The following is a 22,757-nucleotide window of genomic DNA, read 5'->3' on the forward strand; positions in this document are numbered from 1 at the left end:
TAGAGACAGAAAGTGCTTGGTAGAGGTGTGCATTTAAATTCAAGTTATGCTGCCACTCAACAATACCTACTACCTCTCGACAATTAATACAAGTTTCCCTCTGTGAAATGAAGATGCTAATCATCTAACTTATGTAATTATGAGTATCACAAAAGATGATACATGTAAAGCACTTAGGCACTGTAGCCAGTACATAGACATCACTAAATTCAGTGTAGCTTTATTGCTACTATTGTTATTTATAAAAGCATTCAGTTCTTTTGATTTCCTGTACGTTATTCTTTCCATTATTTTATATTACTCAAATCTCTCTTTTCAAAACTAAGCTATTTGGCTGTTAGTACCTAAATAAATCTTTGTTCTTTTAAAGGAAGTAAAATGAAAATAAAATAAAAAATTTATATATAATCCTCCCCAATTTTAATAACTTCCCCTACAATAGACTTCTAAATGTAGTGCTTAGAATATTATTTCTAAGAGTTAATAAATCTTCAAAGTCTTTTATTTTTCTAGCTGTGTTTCAAGTTTCTTTCATTACGTGTAGAAAGATCATGCTATGACTTTAGAACAGTGCTGCTGTTCATTCTGCAGTCCTCAGTTGCCCTTGAAATAAGATCAAGCCTTCACATTGCTATTATTGCAGGATTCTCAAGACAGAAAAAAACTCAGTGCATTTAAGGCCCCTTACCACCATCTTTTATTGATACTATATCTGAGTATATGTGATGTTTTATCACACGAAAATTTGACTCAGGTACCAGATACTAATGAAAGTTCTGATATGGGGAAATAATGATTGATGCACTAGATTGCTTTTAGGGAGCTCCTCCCTAGGACTCGCCTGACAGGTGAAGGTGGGAAGAATCGTATGTCTATGCTCCTGGCAGCCACGCAACATGCCTCTGCTTGTTGGTCCTGGCACCTGCTCATGTTGCTAGATTCCCATCTGTGAATCATCTTAGGTTCTGATTCTCCCCTCAAGAATTATTTCCTTGACTCCTGATTCAAACGTGGCCCCATCCTTCTACTACAGGGCTCTGTAGTCTCCTATGATCTCTGAACAGTCCTTCTTTTGAGCTCTTCTTGCAGGTTGACTGGTGAAGGCTGCCGCCTGGCCCCCCACCTCTCTTCACATCCCTCTTCCCAGGTCCTTCTCCCAGAAGAACTGCCCCCAGACACAGGCCATCTGGAATTCTATGAACTCCTTGGTTGACTGTTACCTGGATAACTTGGGATAAATACAGATTATGGATTTCCCAGTTCATTTGGTCTTGGTATATGGATCTGTATGATTTAAAAGCTTCCCAGATAATCCTGAAGTACATCTAAGTTTGGCAGCTATGTCTTACATAATCACTACCACCTCAGTTTTCCTAAATCATGGTTCAGATCATGCCAAGTTCCTGTTCAAAATACCTTAATGTTGCGCCAATGCCTACAAATTAAATTCAAAATCTCTAACCTGATACATAAGATCACCCATAATTTGTTAATATTTATTTATTTATTTGGCTGCCCCAGGCAGGTCTTAGTGGGCTATTTAGTTGAGGCATGCCAGATCTTTTTTCTTTTCAGTGGAGACATGCGAACCCTTAGTTGTGGCGGGCGGGATCTATTTTTTTTTAGTTGAGGCATTTGAATTCTTAGTTGTGGCATGTGGGATCTAGTTTGCTGACCAGGGATTGGAACCAGGCCCCCTGCATTGGAAGCACAGAGTCTTAGCCACTGGACCACCAGGGAAGTCCCAAGATCCCCAAAATTTAGCTCCAACAATTATCTCCTTTTCTTTCCACTGCTCCCATGTATGCATCATTTTCTCTGCCATAGGTTTCCAGCCTCCATGATTTAACAAATGCCTCGCGCTCCACCTAGAACACCCTTTTCCTACCTCCATTAGCTTCTGAAAACTCTTACCATCTTGTAAGGTTCAACTCAAACTCAACTCAAAGGTTAGCTTCACCTAACCTTCCTTCACCACCTTCATCCCCATATGGAATCTCCATTCACTCAATCAGCAGATATTTACTGAGAAGCAACCATGTGCCTGGTAGTAGGGAAAACACTGGTGACACTGGGCCCCAAAGAACACAGCCTTCATGGAGCTTATAGTCTAGCAGATTTATGTCTTTGCACCCTTGCATCACTTGACTTATGCCTTTCTCCTGACACTGACCTTGTCTAAGTTATTTCTGTGTATGTCCTGTGTTCTCCCTTACATTGTAAATCCATCTATTGTGCCCTGCAGCATCTGCCATGGGGTTGTACACATGGCTGGAGCTCATCTAAGTGGTATTGGGCTAAGAGAAGAATTCCTCTACGGAGATGAGCACAAACTAGGTGCTCAACATTGACTGACATGAGACATGTCAACTACCAAGGATCGTTGTCTGCAATAGAAAATATGCACAGCATCAAAACAGGCAAAATGTTGCTCAACTTTTAAAGGTGAGTGTGTTTTTCTCAAAATGCCCTTAATATTAGCATCTGAAACTAGAATACTTTGAACTACCCTTCAGAGGAAAGTACTGAAATATTATAAGCCCATGTATGATTTATCAACCACATTGGTGAATTAAGATAAGAGAATATGCACAAGGTGCCCACATCAGCTTCATTCTTAGGAATAAAACTGAAGAGTTTCCTTTCTTGAAAATACCAAGGTAGGCAGGCTTAAGAAGAAATAATAGCAATAAAAACAGCTTGGAGGTATGTGACCAGCCTCTAAATTCTGCAATAAATGCACTTTGTTGAACATTAGTGTCAGCGTGTCATAACGTCAGCTTATTTGATGTGGCATAACTCCTGTAAGTCTTCTTAAAATGTCAAAATACAGGCTAGAGCTCTTTTTTTTCCTGTAGAGGAAATAGGAAATAGTAATAAATTTTTCTACTGTGTGCAGGCTGCTGTCCAGGTCTGTTTCCCAGCCCCTGGGTTGGGTGTCAAGTGGTTCTACCTTTGAGGAGCATGAAATGTTGTCCCATGGGTATATGGTGATGTGTCTCCTGTGTTTATTAAAAGGCTAAAAGGTAGAGGTACCAGTGGCAAGCAGAAGTGAAGGGCAAGGAAAACCTGGGGAAACTCCTCTGTTCAGAAAATGGATCTGGCTGCACAGTGCTTCTGTGCCCAGCACTGTGTAAGGCAAGCAGTAGACATTAAATGCATCCTTTGATGTTGTTGTTCAGTTGCCTGGTCATGTCCAACACTTTTCAACCCCTTGAAGAGCAGCACACCAGGCTTCCCCGTCCCTCAACATCTCCCAAAGTTTGACAGTTCTTTGAAGAATCGGGCTTTACTTTCATCACCAGACACTTTCACAACCGAGAGACATTTCTCCTTTGGCCCGGCCGCATCATTCTTTCGGGGGCTATTAGTGGTACTCCTCCTCTCCTCCCCAGTAGCTTTTTGGACACCTTCAGACCTGAGGGACACATCTTTCAGTGCCATATCGTTTTGTCCTTTTACACAGTTCATCTGGTTCTCTCAGCAAGTATCCGAGGGTGGTTTGCCATTCCCTCCTCCAGCAGATCACATTTTGTCAGAACTCTCCACTATGACCCTTCCATCTTGGGTAGCTTTACATGGCGTGGCTCATAGTTTCATTGAGTGACCCAAGCCCCTTTGCCAGGACAAGGTAGCGATCTATGAAGAGGCAAGACATCTTTGTTGTTCACGGGCAAATGCTGAATGAATCCTAGTTTCTCAATACTGGTACTCACAGAGGTTGGTTCAGATGCTGAAAGAACACAGTGATAAACTGTGAGTATCCACGGGAGTATCCACATGAAAGAGCTTCAAAACAGTCCAGAGAAACATAATTCAATATATATTCCTAACTTCCCTCCTCCAATCTGTTTAGAAATAGCTTCTTACACTAGCAATGATAAGCTTCTCAGGAGCAGGCTATACAACTCATATATCTGTGTATTCTCCTTAGCTCCCATAAACTTCAGAACATGCTCGATGCATGTTTATTGGCTAATTAAGAATGGGAAGCAAATTGGCAAGAGGGAAATTTGGTGTCAGCACACATGTCAAACCCACAAACCTGAAGAGAAAATATGGCTTGGTCCCCAGTGGGGCTTTGAGACCCAACTGCTTCCACTGTTTCCGTCCCCTTCTCTCTGTTCCAACCTCTCCTCTGCTTGTCACTGCTGAGGTAGAGGAACTGTGTCTGATGAAGAATAGAAACTAAACACACATTAGTATTCTTCCCTCACTCATCACAGTAAGCCAAACTTTTCTTCCACCTACTGGGTCCCTTTCCTGCATAGTGAGTCTATCTTTTTGCCTGGCTCCATGGGAGTTTCTTGAAAGCAAAGGAGTCCACCTTTCGCTACCTTATTGCCCTCCTACACTCTTTGAAATATCTACCAGGGAAAGTTTTTTCTTTTTCTTTTCCCCCCAAAAATTCTCATGTCACTGCCAAAGAGAAGTCTAAATCTGAAGAGATTCAAATGATTCCTTCAGAGTTGGTGCACTTGAAAGCATTCAAAGTCACATTAACCTTTCTGAGAACAGGGTCTCTATAAAAATAGTCCCAGGTACATTCTGCCAGAATTGTCAGCAGGTATTTAAACCCTTCAGTCAAGCCTGAAGGACACTCTACTTGAAACAGGTGTCTCAAGCCGAATCCTCAACATGAGCTATTTCCTTAGCCCACACCCAGTCCCACAACTCTGACATAAGCCAGAGGATACACTAAACAAGTATAGTGTATCAAGGAGTGAAGTAATTCCCCAGCTTTGTCAGGACTGACAAGGGTAACTTGGTTTGCGAAAAGACTTTTGGATTAAAGACACTTGCTTTCAGACCTGACAAGTCACTTATTAACTGTGTGTCCTAGGGCCAGTCACTTCACCTGTGTATAATCCTCTTTCTTCAGAGTGAACATGTGTTCTGCAGACTCTCATAGATCTTCTAAGGATTTGGCGAGTTAATGTAGAGGAAAAAAAAAAGAGAAACAAGCAACAACTGTGGAATGTTACCCACATGCAAGGCAATGGCTCTACTCTGACACGTACAGAGATGAGGCGACAGTCCTGTAACCACGGGGACTCTCTCTCTGCATTCACGGATTCATTCATTTAATCTCTCAACGGGTAAGTACTGAGTTCCTATGTGCCAGGCAGTGTTCTAGGAGTGAGATACAGAAGCAAACAAAGCAAAATGTTTGCCTTCATGAAGCTTACATGCTAGTGGAGACAGCCTGATGATAAGTGTAATGCGAGGAACTCAGCTTGGAGCTCTGTGATAATGTCAAGCGATGGGATGGGGTGAGGTGGGAGGGAAGCTTAAGAGGGAGGGGATATCTGTATACTTATGGCTGATTCACTGTCCTACAGCAGAAACCAATGCGACATTGTAAAGCAGTTATCCTCCAATTAAAAATAAATTTGAAGATAAGTGCTATGAAGCAAAATGAAGCAGTGTTGTGGATAGAATCGATTTTTGTGGGAGAATATATTACATATAGGGTAGGAAGGGAAGGCTTCTCTGATGCAATGACAATTGGGCAGATCCCAGAAGGAAACAAGGGACAAAGCCATGAGACTATCTGGAGAAGCAGTATTCCACACCGAAAGGACAGTGAGTGCAAATGACCTGAGAAGGAAACATACTCAGTGCTCTCAGGAACAGGAAGGAGATTGGTAGAGCCCAGTGAGCAAGGATCAGAGTGGTTGCAGAGACAGTCTGGTGGTAAGGGGCCAGGAAGCGTAGTCAAAGTATGACTCACTATTTTCATGGGTCTGATGAAAGGTACTGGAGAGCTTTGGAGAGGAGCAAGACAAGATCTGTCTTTCTAAGAGGAACTCTCAGACTGGATAGTAGATCTTGAGAGCAGGGATGGAGGCAGAGAAACCAGTTAGAAGCATTTTCCAGTAAAGCACCAAGAACTCATGAGGATTTGGATTAGGGAGCCGATGATGAAAATAGTGATTCTGGATATATTTTTAAGATAGAACCAACAGGATTGCTGATGTATTGGATGTGAGATGTAGGGAATAAGATGAGTAAGAAATGATTTGACTTTTCTTTTGAAAGCTAGGGAATTGGGAGGGGAGGAATCAAGGAGATAAAACTTAGCATTAATTTTCCTAAAAAATGATTTATTGAACTCCCAATGTATATGACATGATTTCTGACCTCAAAGGAACTCATGAAGCACTTGGGGAAGCCAGATCCAAATGAGGAGTGGGAAAAAGTAAACAACAATGTTTAAAAGATAATCAATTACAAATCACACAGTTTTTAAAATATGTGACTTTTTAAATGGAAAAAAAAGTTAAGCAGTGCATCATCCAGTGAAATTATCTCTGGCTGGTTCATTGAGACCAAGAACTGCCATATGATACAGCAATCGCACTCCTGGGCATACACACCAAGGAAACCAGAATTGAAAGAGACACATGTACTCCAATGTGCGTTGCAGCACTGTTTATAATAGCCAGGACATGGAAGCAACCTAGATGTCCATCTGCAGACGAATGGATAAGAAAGCTTTGGTACATATACACAATGGAGTATTATTCAGCCATTAAAAATAATGCATTTGAATTAGTTCTAATGAGGTGGATGAAACTGGAGCCTATTATACAGAGTGAAGTAAGCCAGAAAGAAAAACACCGATACAGTATACTAACGCATATATATGGAATTTAGAAAGATGCAAATGATAACCCTGTATACAAGACAGCAAAAGAGACACAGATGTATAGAACAGTCTTTGGGACTCTGTGGGAGAGGGTGAGGGTGGGATGATTTGGGAGAATGGCATTGAAACATATATGTTGTCATACGTGAAATGAATCACCAGTTCAGGGTCGATGCATGTTACAGGATGCTTGGGGCTGGCGTGAGGGAATGACCCAGAGGGAGGCTAAAGGGAGGAGGGAGATGGGGGGGAGGTTCAGGAGGGAGAACTCATGTACACCCGGGGCAAATTCATGTCAATGTATGGCAAAACCAACCAATATAATATTGTAAAATAATTTGCCTCCAATAAAAAATAAATAAATTTAAAAAAAAAGAAATCTCAATGCTGCTGTAAATTGTGCAATTTGAAGCCAGTTAGCCATAGTAGCCACAACAATATAATACAAATATTTGTGTACATGCTAGTCCCTTCAGTCGTGTCTGACCCTTCGAGACACTATAGACTGTAGCCCACCAGGCTCCTCTGTCCATGGGAATTCTCCAGGTAGGAATACTGGAGTGGGTTGCTATGCCTTCTTCCAGGGGATTTTCGTAACCCAGAGATCAAACCCACGTCTCATGTCTCCAGCATTGGCAAGCAGGTTCTTTACCACTAGTGCCACCTGGGAAGCCCAATACAAATGTTTACTTTTTCCTAAACAGATTCAGGTTCAGTTAGATAGATCTGATTCAAACAATAGTTCCATTACTTATTAGCAGTGTGACCTGGGGCAAGTTCATTTTGTGCTCCTAACCTAGTTCCTTCCTCTGTGTACGCTGAGTAATAATACTGGGTAACTCCATGGACTGTCATTGAAGATGATGATGTGATGTGATATTTGATGCATAGCTCTAAATAACTAGCCTGTTCTGGAATTCCCTGGTGTCCAGTGATTAGAAATCTGTGCTTCTACTGCAAGGGGCACAGGTCCAATCCCTGGTCAGGGAACTAAGATCTATCATGCCATGTGGTACATAAAAAAACAAAAAAAACTAGTTGGTGCTATTGCCATTGTTATCAACACTTGCTCTGCAAGGCTTCTCACATGCTCTGCAAGCCAGCCTCACTCATTCAGATGCCTACTAGGCAGGGCACTCTCACAGAGATTGCTGGTCTGTGTCACAAATGGCAAGAATAATTCTTATACTCTTCGCATTCCCTGAGTGCCTGACCCTGTGCTGAGTGCTAGATGGAGTGGAAGATGTGTCTGCTCTTTGACATGCAACAAAGTCATATGAAAATATTTGCTCATTGGCATGAAGCAGGGAGATATGGGAGGGTTTGCTGATTGACCAGTTGCAAAGCAGTAACAGGTGAAGTGCTACCTAAATTGTACAAGTGAGGAAAAGCTACATGAACCTCACAACTTGGCTGTTTCTCAGTTTATTCATTTGGAAGGGCTGCCACAACAGAGTACCATAGACTGAGTGGGTTAAACAACAGGAATGTATTATCCTAGTTCTGGAGGCTAGAAGCTCAAGATCAAAATGGCAGCAGGGCTGATTCCTTCTGAGAGCAGTGAAGAATTTTCTGACCATCCTTGGCATTCTTTACCTTGTAAGCATCACTCCAATCTCTGCTTTCATCTTCACATAGTGGTCTCCCCAGTGGATCTGTGTCCAATTTGCCCATTTTTATAAGGACACCAGTGATACTGGAGTAAGGGTTCCTATTCAAGTATGTTGCTGCTGTTCAGTAGCTCAGTCTTGTATGACTCTTTGTGATCCCATACCAGGCTTCCCTGTCCCACACTATCTTCCAGAGTTTGCTCAAACTCATGTCCATTGAGTCAATGATGCCATCAAACCATCTCATCCTCTGTCGTCCCATTCTCCTCCTACCTTCAATCTTTCCAGCATCAGGGTCTCTTCCACTGAGTCAGTTCTTTGCATCAGGTGGCCAAAGCATTGGAGCTCCAGCTTTAGCATCAGTCCTTCCAGTGAATATTCAGGACTTATTTCCTTTAGGATTGACTGGTTTGATCTTGCAGTCCAAGGGCCTCTCAAGCGTCTTCAACACCCCATTTCAAAAGCATCAATGCTTACGCACTCAGCCTTCTTTATGGCCCAACTCTCTCATCCAGACATGATTTCTGGAAAAAAACATAGTTTTGACTAGACAGACCTTTGTGACTCAAGTGTGACCTCATCTTAACTAATTACATATGGAAATAACCTGATTTCCAAATAAAGCCACACACCCTGAAGTACTGGGGAATTAGGACTTCAACATACGAATTTGGGGGAACATAATTAAACCCATAGCACAGTCATGCTCCCCATCATCCTTCGTGCTCTCCTTGTCCAGGACCTTGGCTCCCTGCTGCCTTCCTCTTCCTTGTTTTCTACAGTCTGGTGAAAACTGGTGTCTCATAAGCCCACACCCAGGAGTCACCTACAACACTGCTCTATATGCTCTGTATTCTTGTCACCGCTGACTTTGCACCTTATAATTCAGGCCTTGTGCTCTGAAGGGAAGGAGATTTGCTATCTTGGGAGCCCTCCAGATTATAAAGAACAAATAGAACAAATTGTTTGAAGGACCCTTTAATGACTCACTCATCATTCCTACCCTCCTATTGTCTTAGCGCATTTCTCCTTACTCACTGACCTTTCTTCTTGGCAGACTGCTCCAGACAAAGCGCTCACCTTCTCTTTCAACTCAGCCCGCCCAGCAGAGGGATCCTGTGTGTGGGCCATGCATTGGAATGATCAGCATGGGCACCATGGAGCAAGGTTAACAAGGAGCAATTTTCATTCTATAGCCTTCTCCACACCCCTCCTCTCCATTTATATTTCCAACATATGGTTGGCTTTATAATGTTGCTTTAATGTTTTCTCTTGTATTTAATTATTTAAAGATTTAATAACAAACTGCTGAGAATCAATCGCACACAAGGGACACATTGCTTTGAATTCTTGCTCTTTTTTTCCGCTTTTACGTAAGAGTGAATTTAAGTCACTGGAAACTAAAAACACAAAGCTAAAGGGGGAAGAGAAGAGAATGACTTAAATACTTTCAGAAAAGGGTATCTGGAGGTGAAATCAAACTCTCAACAATATCTGATACCTATCTCTTATCAGCAGTGGGCAGTGGTGATAACCAAGGAGCATAAAAACAAGTAGCTTTAATTCCATTTTCTTTCTAAGAAGGTAAAGGCAATAGCTTACACCTCAAATATTTTCTTTTTAAAATAAATTCCTCTTGGGCTTAGTTTTGAGTGCTGGGGACCAGGAGTCAGAAGGAGAAATACTGCTGTAGGGCTCTGGTGCTAGTGACAGAGAGAGGGATTTTTTTTTTTTTAATATCACATTTAGAATTTTAAATGGCTCATTGCCCAGTATTTTTGGCTCTCCTTTCCTCATTTCTAGCTATTAGCTGGATGAGCTAACCTACTTAGGATGACATGCATTCATTAACATATTCACACGTTTTGCATGACCAACTCTGCTGAATAGTGTGTCAGGCACTAAGGATTCAGCGAGAAGCAATGCCAACTGCATCCTGCCTTCACAGCCACTCACATCCACCCTTGGGGAACAGAGTTCCGGAAAGGACAGTGTAGTGTATGTGCTCTGATGGAGAGAAGTACAAGATATTGTAGAAGCCCAGAGGAAGGGCACTAATCCAGAGGTAGAGGAAATGAGAGAGGCTTCCTGGAAGAAGAGACAACTAACATGAGACCTGAAAAATCAATAGGAGTGTGACCAATGATGGGCTTCCCTGGTGTCTCAGATGGTAAAGAATCCACCTGCAATTGGGGAGACCTGGGTTTGATCCCTGGGTTGGGAAGATCCCCTGGAGGAGGGCATGGTAACCCACTCCAGTATTCTAGACTGGAGAATCCCCAAAGACAGAGGAGCCTGGCAGGCTACAGTCCATGGGGTCACAAAGAGTCAGACACAACTGAACAACTAAGCACAGAACAGTGTACAGAACATACTTCAAACTACAGTACATTATGAGCGAGCATCTTAAAAATCCTATCAAAGGAATGAGTTGCCTGATGAAGCTTTGTGTTCCCATGTTCCCATGCTTAAGAGACTGATGAAGCAAGAAGAGGATTGGAGAAAGGATCTTTGGGGAGTAGGGGGTTAAAAGATAAATTATTACTATTTTAATGTCACAAATAAAATATCTGAGTTTAATTTTCATTGTAAGGATCATTTGAGATCAATATCAATAGTACAGACCAGAGCTTTCATATAAAATATATTTAATAGCTGGTGATTGTGCTAGTAATATAGTGGCAGCAATAGTAATGAGTTGTTAGAAAAAAGAGGAAGAGAAAAAATAAAATACAGAATAGAAGAAAATTTAAAATATACTATAATGCTTCTAGCCAGAGAAAAACATTTTATATTTTCATGTTTCTTTGGACTTCCCTGGTGGCTCATAGGGTAAAGAATCCACCTGCAATGCAGGATACCTGGGTTCGATCCCCGGGTCGGGAAGATCCACTGGAGAAGGGAATAGTACCCTACTCCAGATTCTTACCTGGAGAATTCCATGGACAGAGGAGTCTGGTAGGCTACAGTTCATGCGATCACAAAGAGTCGGACAGGACTGAGCGACTAACACTTTCACTTTGGGTGGATGGATAGAAGAATGAATAGGAAAGAAAGAGAGGGAGAGAAAGAAGTGAGGAAGGATGGTTGGAATAAAGGAACACAGGAGAAAAGAAGATAATCTGGAAGGAAGGAAGGAAGGGATGAAGGAAGTTAAAGACATAAGTGATGAACTTTGAAGGCTTTCTTTTTGCCTTAGTACTTAATGATAAGTTGGCAGATACAGGATATCTCAAAACCATTTTTCTCCAGAACTTTGTACACACTGTCTTGTTATTTTTTAATGTGCCATGAGGCAACAGAGCATCCTGCTATTAGCCCAATTCTTGCTTTTTGTAAGCAACTTTTTCTCTCCCTTAACTCACAGGATTTTCTTTTTGCTTTCATTCACAGGTTTCATAAACATGTTCCTATCAGCATTTCTATGTTTGTTTTAGTTTCCTCCTTCCCTATCAAGTCTTTATTCATCTCAGAAAATTTTACTTATATTTATCTTCCTTGCTCATTTATCCTCTATTTTCTTTACTTCTTTTAGTATTATAAGACAAATTTTGACTATCTTAGATCTTCCACATCTCAGCAAAAGGGACAACCTTTTTCTCCCTCAGCAGTGAAGACTTGCTAATCACAGAAAATTTGACCACAGTGAGTGAGGGAAAGTGAACAGAGAGAGCTTTACTCCTGAGCCTTCGAGCTCCATGTCCACTGCTTTATTCCACCACTTCCTTTGGAATCAATACTCATGCTGGATTTTCCCATAAATCAATGGCCCCATTTGTTTAAAGAACTATTCCTGCATCACTAAACTGCAGCAAATGCTGATTCAGCCTCTTAATGGTGGAGACTTGAGCAGTTGGTCCCACAGGACTTTTAGTAATCAACACATAAGTATCCCTTGGCTTATTTCTATTTGCAAGTCTTGAATTTCTGATCTAGGGATTTTTCCTGAATGCAGTTGGGAATATTCATTCTTGAATGATGCTCACTTTTGTTTTTATGGGCCACAGGCAGCCCTCTATTAATCCAAGTCCATCTGCTATGTGCCTCCTAGAGATTCCTTAGTGTTCTTGGCCTATTGATAGTGCATTTTCCAAGGGCTTCCAAAAATGCTTTTTTTTTTTTTTTTACTTCTCAGTGGTATGCAGTGGCTCTGTTCTTTTTTGGTTTCTAGTTTCACAATGGGCTTATCCTTATTTTTATATTTTTTCCTATCATTTCAGTAGGATCACAGAGAAAGAAAATGGGTTTTCTTAATCAGACATCTTTAACTGGAGTCGTTGAATTAAGATTTATTTTCCTTTTTTTATAAGTATTTTTTAAAATCGAAGTATAGTGAATTTGCAATGTTGTTTCAGATACACAACAGTCATTTAGTTTTATATATATATGCATACATATTTATATAGTTTTTAATATTCTTTTCCATTATAGGTTATTATAAGACATTGAAAATAGTTCCGTGTTCTACAGCACATCCGTGTTTCTTATTTTATATGTAGTAGTATATATACATTAATCCCAAACTCCTAATTTGTCTCCCCATCCATATTTTTAACCATAAGTTTGCTTTCTATGTCTGTGAGTGTTGAATTACATTTCAATTGTTCATTTCTATGCCTGTCTTTCCCAGTAGATTATAAGCCCCTTGATGCCAAGATCTCTGTATTGCTTCATTTTTATATACCTGCCCCTGACACATAAAATACACAAAATAGAGGTTACTTAATGCATAATTGATTAAATTAGGTAGAATGGCTGTAAACAGATATTTTATTATATTCAGTGTGCATAACTAAGTCATTAGAAAACAGTCATCTTTTGAACTTGCTGCAGAGTGATAAGAGAGGAAAGTTCTACTGTCACCAGTGCACTTCCATTGAGCTATGCAGAGGAGGAGGCTTTGTAAAGAACACAGAATTCTATGGGAGCCCAGACAAGGGTGCCTACAGTAGCTGGGATGAAGGGAGGGTGAGGAGCAGAGGGATAAGTTTTTCTCAACTGCTCTCCTCATCCTGTCTTTTGGAGAGACTTCATTCCCGTCTCATGCCTTCCACACTCTTGATTAGCTCTCCTCTTTCCTGAATTCACATTTAGCTTCATTTCTCTGATACCCTCTGGTTTCCTATCCTGGCTCCCCTGACTCACATCTGTCTAAATTCAATCCTCAGAAGTCCTGCTGCTGCCCTTCTGACCTGTGCCACAACCTCCCTCCTCCCACCTGCAGAAGTCAGAACTGGACATGTTTGTACACATTTTGGCCTAACCTAACTTAACCCTAACAAAATTAGTATCATAATTCCCTCTTTCCTTCAGTCCAGGGCTAATGGTAAGTTCAATGCATCATCATTTATTTTCAGAGCATTCAAGATGTATCAGTTCAGTTCAGTTCAGTTGCTCAGTCGTGTCTGACTCTTTGTGACCCCATGAATAAATCGTACCTGATGTATGAAAGAGTCATGTAGCTATGAGGAAAAAGACAGAGTAAATAAAATGTCAAAGCACCAAGGCTTCCTGAGATACTAGACACTTGCCCCTCCCCACCTCCAAGCTAAAAGAAGTGATAAATAAAAGTCTATGTGCATTTTTGTTGTTTTGTCACTAAATCCTGTTGTACTTTTTGCAACCCTGTGGATTATAGCCCACCAGGCTCCTCTGTCCATGGGATTCTCCAGGCAAGAATACTGGAACGGGTTGCCATGCCCTCCTCCAGAGGATCTTTATGATGCAGGGATGGAACCTCCATCTCCTGCATTGTCAGGCAGATTCTTTACCACTGAGGCACCAGGAAAGCCCCTAAGTGCATTCAGAAGTCAAAGTAATCCAACCTGATTTTTCAAATTACATGTAACAAATAAAGAGAGCAACAAAGATGATTGTAGCACCATAAAAGCAAAGAACTTATGACTGAATAAATGTACACATTTGACTGAGAGTCATTCTAGCAGCTAATGTAGCCAACTGTTTCCTTATCTGAAGAACAGGTGTTGCTCTGGGTCATTTTGAGGAATTGAGTGTAATAAGCTGGAGAGTATATGCAGTGAATCTTTACTTGTGACAAGTTTTCCATCGGTGTTACACTTAGAATTCGAGACTGAATCTTGATTCATTGTTGAGATTGGTGAAAATGGGCCAGTTTGTGAGGACAAATAGTATGTGCAATATTAACAGTATCTAAAATGAGTGAAGGGGAAAATAATCATTGGAGATAAATTCATTGTCAAAGGCCCATTTTATCATTTATGCTTTTTTTTCTGGCCTTATGGTCATAGGTAAATTTGGTTATTTTTCAGACCTTAGGGAAAAAGAGCTCTGGAAAAGCTGACTGTGGCAGAAACTAACCAGCCTTTCAAAAAATTAATTTCCTCTTCTTCCAGGATCACAGGAGGCTACATTTCCCAGTCACTTTTGCACTGAGACTCGGCCTAATGCTAGAATGCGCACATCACCACTTTTATTGCAGGTGCTCAAAATCCCCCCCCCACATGTGATCTTTTCCATTCTTTTCCCATCCTCTGGGTAAATGTGGAGAACTCTGAGGTCCTAGAGGAGGAGGGAGCCAGAAGACAGAAGAAGACTAAATCTCAAAAAGTCACATGCAAAGAACACCCACATTGAACTGTTACATAAACAAGAAATTAGATTCTATTATGTTTAGCCACTGAGATTTGGGGGATTAGTTTGTGATGGCAGCTAGCTTTAACCTTCCTGATTTATGATACTGATGTTTAAGTTACTGGCTAGCCTTTCAAAAGTAGAATTGGTCACTATGGCAAAGAAACTTTTTAATAATCTTAATGACCATGGAAGTAGGAATAGAACTAAACAGATGGTGAAAGTAAACCGTATACCTGCAAGGGCAAGCATTTTAACTCACCTCAGGTAAGCTTAACCCTTCAGGATCTGCCCATTGTATAGGACAAAGAGATACAACGGTACCTTCTCATAGAACTCCAGTCATCACATCACATGAACTGCAATCACTGTTCCTACTACATGATATTCTCTAACTAATCACTCATTTTCAATTATCTTCGACTATTATCTGCTTGCTTATCTGCTGTCACCCTCCCTCTCAAATGTCTCCCTCTTTTCTCTCTTATGAGAAAAGAGACCTTGCCACTCATGTCGTTTCTTGATACCCAGCAACTTGGATGCTTGTTCTGTTTTAGACACTCAGTGGTCATTTGTTTTTTTTAATTAATGAATGACCTTTGATGTCCATGACTAAAATAGCTTGCTTTTTATTATTAGATTCTTCCTCCAGTCAACAAATATCATACCTTAAAAGGAGTCTAAGACGTTAGTCAGTGGTCTCAAGGAGCCTGTAGTCCAGGTGAGGAGAGACGGAACATGACAGGGTCCAGTACCCAAGTGGTGAGTGATAAATGCTCAGTTTAATGAAGGTGGTAGAATTCAAGTGTTTACAGGACTTCAGAGTGAAAGAATGAGTGGTTACTTCCGCAGGAAAGGCAGATTGAGTTAAATCTTAAAGAGTCAGTAGGAACTGACAGCCTAGAGATGTGTTCTCCAAGTAAGAAGTGCTTAGCCAGAGGCAGGGTGGGGTGAGTTTCACCAGACACCCCTTGGAGAGGAGGGAGAAATTATTAGAACTTTCATGTGTACTCACTTTTCATTTTATACTTTTTAAAAATAAAAACTAATATTTACCATATGAACTAATAATATGCATACAATTTAAAAATAAACATGCACATATTAAAGAGGCATGTTCATAAGTAGAAAGTTTAAAGAGTACTTATATAGAGAGGGCATTTTAATGAGGAGATCTTAAGGAGGCATGGGTGCAGGAATGACAAAGGGGATAATTGAACCACAGCTTGGGTGGCACCAAGGGTCATGTAAGGAGTGAAGTGTGAGTGAAAGTTACGATAGACAGTTGCAGCCAAATCATGAGGAGCATTAAATGTCTGGTGGTGGTGGCGGCTTAGCTGATAAGTTGCGTCTAACTTGCAGCTTCACTGTAGCCTACCAGGATCCTCTGTCCATGGAATTTCCCAGGTAAGAACAATGAGTGGGTTGCCATTTCCTTCTCTAGGGGATCTTCCCAACCCAGGGATCAAACCCGTGTCTCCTGCATTGCAGGGGATTTCTTTACTGCTGAGCCACCAGGGAAGCCCTAAATGTCAGTAAAAGCATTTATGTTTGACTGTTGGTTCCTCCTCAGCAGCATATCCTTATGTGTCCACTGTTTTCATCCCCATGATTGCCTCCCTAAGGGAAGCCCCCTTCAATCAGCCTTGGGGTGACTGCAACACCTCCTAAATCATCTCACTGCTTTCGTGCTGGCCCCACTATTGTCTCTCCTGACAAAGTGGTCATTGTGATATTTTAAACATTTAAATGGATTTACATTTAAGTGGATTTAAAATTTTCAATTTTAAACCCACTTCCTTACTCAAAAGTTTCCAATGATACACTACTGCACTTAGAATAAAAGTCAGATTTCTACCATTTCTATATACTCTGTGCCCTGTTTATTTTTCCAGACTCATCTTGAGTCACTCTGGCCCTCGCTCCCCTGCTCAAGCCGCATCGGTCTGTCGTCTCACCTCGTGTAAGCAGAACATTTCTCTCCGCGGTGTTGTTGCACTGGCTGTGTCTGTGCTTGGGGGTGTCTCTCTCCACGGATGCATGACCCCTCCCTTCTCATCTAAGCTGCCCCTTGATGGGTACCCTTATTTTACCCCCCCATTTGATCCTCATCCCATTTCTGTCAGGTAGAAAGAAATTTACAGATGAAAGAAGTGAGATTGGAATGATTGTGACTTCACAGAAAGAGAAACTAATATTGTATATCCATGCATGTGTGTAGAATCTAGAAAATATGGTCTAGATGATCTTATTTCCAAAGCAGAAATAGAGACAAACACACCGAGCATGAACACATGGATACCACGGTGGAAAGGGGGCAAGTAGGATAAACTGGGAGATTGGAATTGACATATATACACTGCTATCTATAAAATAACTAATGAAAACCTACTGCATAGCACAGGGAACTCTATGCTCTGTGATGACCTAAATGGGAAAGAAATTCAAAAAAGAGGGGAATATATGTAAACATATAGCTGATTCACTTTGCTGTACAGTAGAAATGAACACAACACTGCAAAGCAACTATACGCCAATAAAAATTAATAATAATGAAAGAACGATTATGACTTCACCAAAGTCACACACAGATTGTAAGCGCTGTATCGAGGATTCCACAAACGTCATTTGGTTTCACAACCTCCTGGTCATTTTACTACGCACCCCGTGGAGACAGAGGCAGTTTCAAGAATGACAGGTGAGGCAATAGCATCTCTTAGAGAGTCAGTGAAGAAAAAAAATGTATTAATTAGGAAGTCATCAGTGGCCTCTGATAACATAATGAATAGCCAACACACTTGTTAAAATTAAAACATTCATTAAATCCCTACCATGTACAAAGTACTGACCGAGGCCCAAAGCAGCATTAAGAGCGGTTCTTATTCCCTAAGGTGGAATTTTCAAAGAATAATGGCAACAGAGGTCAAATGAAATGAGTATGAGATACAGGGCTCTGGAGAAAGAGAAAGCACAGCCAGGTCAGTTCTCTGAGAATCTGGCTGTGAAAGTGGAGACAACAGTTTCGTGAGAAGAAGGAGCAGATCAATGAAGGTAGCATTCAAGACCCAAGCAAGCAACGAGGCAAATTTCAGCTTGTTTTAGCCTGACATTGTTTTGTGGGCTTTTAGGCTATGTTAATAAATTTGCATTTCCACCTTAGGCCTCCAGTCACCAAGTGTCAGTGGTGTCATCAAATTAACTTTTCCTACGGACCTCTTCTGGGAGCACCTGTCAGTATTGAACACTCCAGGGAGGGGTGATGTTGACTCACAGAAAATGCCTTCTGATGACAGATCTTGCCGCCTCAAGCTGGCAGAGTGACACACTGACCCACAGCCTCCTAGGATTTGGCTGATCCTTGGGAATAAGATGAGAGCTTGGAAAGCCTCATAACTAGCCCTGGTTGGGGAAGGGGGCATTTGATAAATACACGTGTCTGGCTTAGTGTACTCATTGGTACTCTAGAGACTTAACGGGTAAGAAATCAACCTCCACAAGTCTGCTTATTTACTCAAGAAGAGTAGAAAGACTCTTGAATTTAACTTAAATACTTTCCTATCAGATCTGAATTCCGTTTACAGTCGGTCTCTCATTAGCACTGTTTTAAATCGCGGATATCATCCTGTACTACCCCATTGTCCAGTTTCTGCCTTTGACCAGCATTCCTCAAAAGGGTCAGTATATGAGAAAGTGAAGCGTGGCCTCAAGAAATGAGGTAACTTAGGGAATTTTTAATAAGATTCCCCAGGAGAAGAGATGAAAGTATGACAAGGAAGGGCGCTGAAGCAAAAAAACTAGATACACTGAAGGGTTTAGGCCAGGACAAAACAAAAGTCAGCCTGTGAGGTAAGTGGTTAGTGACTGGATACAATGTCCAGAGAAAACAAGGAACACTGTAGGTTAATTCAGCACACTTAGAAATTGTATCTGGTTCATTAATTAAGGAAATGCTGAATGGTCTCTATAAGCTACATGCAAACACAGAATTCTTGAGGAAGCTCAGGATTTCAGCATCATTTCTCTTAATCTGGAAGCCTTGAGAATGGGAATTGTTTTCTGATTCTGGTCCAAAGCCTTCCTTCTCTCCACCTTGTCTGATATTCATGTTAATGTTACTTTCAGACTTTTCCTTTACTGTGCTGGGAGGTTGTCTCTGTTTCACATAATAACGTTATGTAAAACATTATCCATCTTGGAGAAGAAAGGAAGGAAAGAGCCCTTACAATATATTTCAATGGAACTTTTTTCTAGTGTTTTTCGCAACTATTACTGTCCCTCCATACCAGCCTCTCACAAATACTCAACTGCTACCCTAATCTTGTTTCTCTTTTCTCACCATTTGTCTTCTCTCAAATTTCCCCCCAGAAGCTCCAAGAGAAAAAAGTAAAACCCAGTAGCCATGGGGTGACAATCCAGTGCTCCCCCAATTGACAATAAACCCGACATTTCTCTGGGTCTGTATGATCAGCATGAACCAATTATGCTTTGGAAAATATAGATTTAATCCATAGACATTAGATAAGAAGTTTGTCTGTTCTTATAACAGTATGGATAAACAAGTTGAATATTCGCAAAGATCCAGACATGGCAATATCTGGGTAATGTACTGAGAAAGGGCAACATATGATTAAGTGGTTCTCAACCCTGGATGCATACCCGACTTTGAAAACATACAAATGCTAAGGTCCCATTGCAGATCAATGAACTCACAACGCATGAATGTGGAGTCACTCATTTTATCAAAGCTCCAGGCTATGCTTTTAGGCAGCAGATTGAGGAGCACTGATATCACACTCAAGGAGTTTAAGACTGAGAACTGATGCTAGTCTCTACTCCACACTCATTTGCTCAGTGACCTTGAACAACTTATCTAGCCCATTGGATTTGAGTATCCTCCTCCATAAAACATCTTCAGCCTCTTCTCTCTCTTTCCCTCTTCTTTCACTTGAACAGGAACAACAACAAAAAAAACTACCTTCCATTTGTAAAGGTTTATAGTTTTCAATGGCTCAATGGGATTATTTTGGCTTCCCAAGTCAACAGAACAGGATTTTCTAAATGTTAACCCTTCATGGACTTAGTAGGAAAATAATAAGGAAGGAATTCCCAAGATAGTTGACAAAGCAGTACATCCATGGAAGAGTTCCAATGGGACATATCAGAATATTTATGGCTCCATTTTTGCATTTGCAAGGAATAGAACAAAATAAGCTTGAGGGTCTAGTCTTATTTGATGTGAATGCTATATTTAACATACATCTATGTATCTATTCCAATACACATTTTCATATTGGTTAAATGTCCATGTAAATGTATTCGTATGTTCAGTGCAGTTTTTCATTAAACAAATGTTCAGCCAGCACTCAGTAAGTGTATCACATACTGAGGATATAGCATATAAAAAACAGCAAATTTCCTTCCCTATGAGAGCTTTCAGTCTAATGGACAAGACAGACTATAAACAAGGTAAGAGAAAACTATTGCAGGAAAAGTAAGAATTGGGTAGGGAACCAGAGAGAAAGATAATCCCACATATTTTATTTGGCTTTAGATCAAATTAACTTCAGTTTCTATTTGTGAAATGAATGTTGTTTGCCTTCCTCTCCGGGCTTGTTGACAGAGTTATGTGAAATTTTATATAGTCCTTGATAAAGTGCCTGGAAGGGAATAAGGGGCTCAATTAGTAGACAAAGGAAAAAAGAACAGGGGAGACTGAACTAACCCGGAGTCAGTGGCAGGTCAATAGCAGAGCTAGAACCTACACTCAGACCTTCAATTTCATGGTGGGTGCCTGCTCCTTCCCATCTCAGCCCTGCAGGATAGTATTTAAAGACTGGTTCTGAGCATTTTAAGTTATGCCAGTCACACCACACCTGGGAGAAAATGTGAGGTCAACAAAGGCAGAGAGGGACAGTCTGCTACCCAGAGTAATCCAGTTCAGTTCAGTCACTCAATCGTGTCCAACTCTTTGTGACCCCATGAACCGCAGCATGCCAGGTCTCCCTGTCCATCACTAACTCCCAGAGTCCACCTAAACCCATGTCCATTGGGTCGGTGATGCCATCCAGCCATCTCATCCTCTGTCGTCCCCTTTTCCTCCTGCCCTTAATCTTTCCCAGCATCAGAGTCTTTTCCAGTGAGTCAGCTCTTTGCATCAGGTGGCCCAAGTATTGGAGTTTCAGCTTCAGCATCAGTCCTTCCAATGAACACCCAGGACTGATCTCCTTTAGGATGGACTGGTTGGATCTCCGTGCAGCCCAAGGGACTCTCAAGAGTCTTCTCCAACACCACATTTCAAAAGCATCAATTCTTTGGCACTCAGCTTTCTTTATAGTCCAACTCTCACATCCATACATGACCACTGGAAAAACCAAAACCTTGACTAGACAGACCTTTGTTGACAAACTTATGTCTCTGCTTTTTAATATGCTATGTATGTTGGCCATAACTTTCCTTCCAAGGAGTAAGCCTCTTTTAACTTCATGGCTGCAATCACCATCTGCAGTGATTTTGGAGCCCAGAAAAATAAAGTCAGCCACTGTTTCCACTGTTATCCCATCTATTTGCCATGAAGTGATGGGACCGGATGCCATGATCTTACTTTTCTGAATGTTGAGCTTTAAGCCAACTTTTTCACTCTCCTCTTTCACTTTTATCAAGAGGCTTAGTTCTTCTTCACTTTCTGCCATAAGGGTGGTGTCATCTGCATATCTGAGGTTGTTGCTATTTCTCCCAGCAACCTTGATTCCAGCTTGTGCTTCCTCCAGCCCAGCGTTTCTCATGATGTACTCTGCATATAAATTAAATAAGCAGGGTGACAATATACAGCCTTGACGTACTCCTTTTCCTATTTGGAACCTGTCTGTTGTTCCATGTCCAGTTCTAACTGTTGCTTCCTGACCTGCATACAGGTTTCTTAAGAGGCAGGTCAGATAGTCTGGTATTCCCATCTCTTTCAGAATTTTCCACACTACTTACCACCCTCATTTCTAAAGGCAACACATAGAATTCAGCAAATACGAGCCGTGGAAATGCTGCACCTCTGTAGGTATATTTGGTTTTACTCTGTGTGCTGGGTGAGGCACAAACACATGTTTAACCCAATTAATTTTTTGTTTATTGGTTCAGTTTACTTTGGATCATATGAGTGTAAGTGGATTTCAGGTTTGAAATAAGAAAACGAAAAGGTACTATTTTGAATAAATATTTACTCTTTCAAAGCCCTTATCTATCACCATGGCATATCAATCCCCAACCTACTGTCTCCGCAAATAAAGAAAAAAGCTTTATATTTTAATTGCAACACATGCTGCTTCCATGTCTAAGCACCATACCCACTCTTGCCCTGTAATGGACACCACTCTTTAGAAGATCACTGATGCCTCTTTAGGACCTCAATTTAGCCCCCTTGGCTTCCCAGTAGAGCCCTGGTGAACATCTTCAGCCCTCCTCAAAATGTCCCTTCCCTCAGATTCCTGAAGTCTGGACTTCTGTTTATTCATCCTCTCCACCCCCTCTTCCCCATCCTTCAGCACATATGCCTTCCTCTTCCTGCTCCCTACATGTTGTCATCCCCAGGATGTTGTCCACATTCCTCTTCCCTTCTCCCTCAGTTAACCTGTGCTTGTTTCAATCCTGACTTCAATTATCACCTGTATGAGAGATGCCTCCAATACCATTTCCAGGTCATTCTTCTGGGATGGCTCTGAGGTCTGCATTTATGTAACCAAAACAGTGTCTTGAGTATATACCTCTATGTTCATATGCATAGCCCACCCAGAATGTAACTCTATCCTCAGACTGTCCTCCTCCCCTTTCTGTATTCTCTACCTCTGCTCATGGCATGGCGGTCCATCTGCTTACCCAGGCTTAAAACTCCATCT

This window comes from Moschus berezovskii, chromosome 6 (assembly GCF_049115385.1).
Source record: "Moschus berezovskii isolate FMDL1 chromosome 6, NW_MosBer_1.0, whole genome shotgun sequence".
NCBI lineage: Eukaryota > Metazoa > Chordata > Mammalia > Artiodactyla > Moschidae > Moschus > Moschus berezovskii.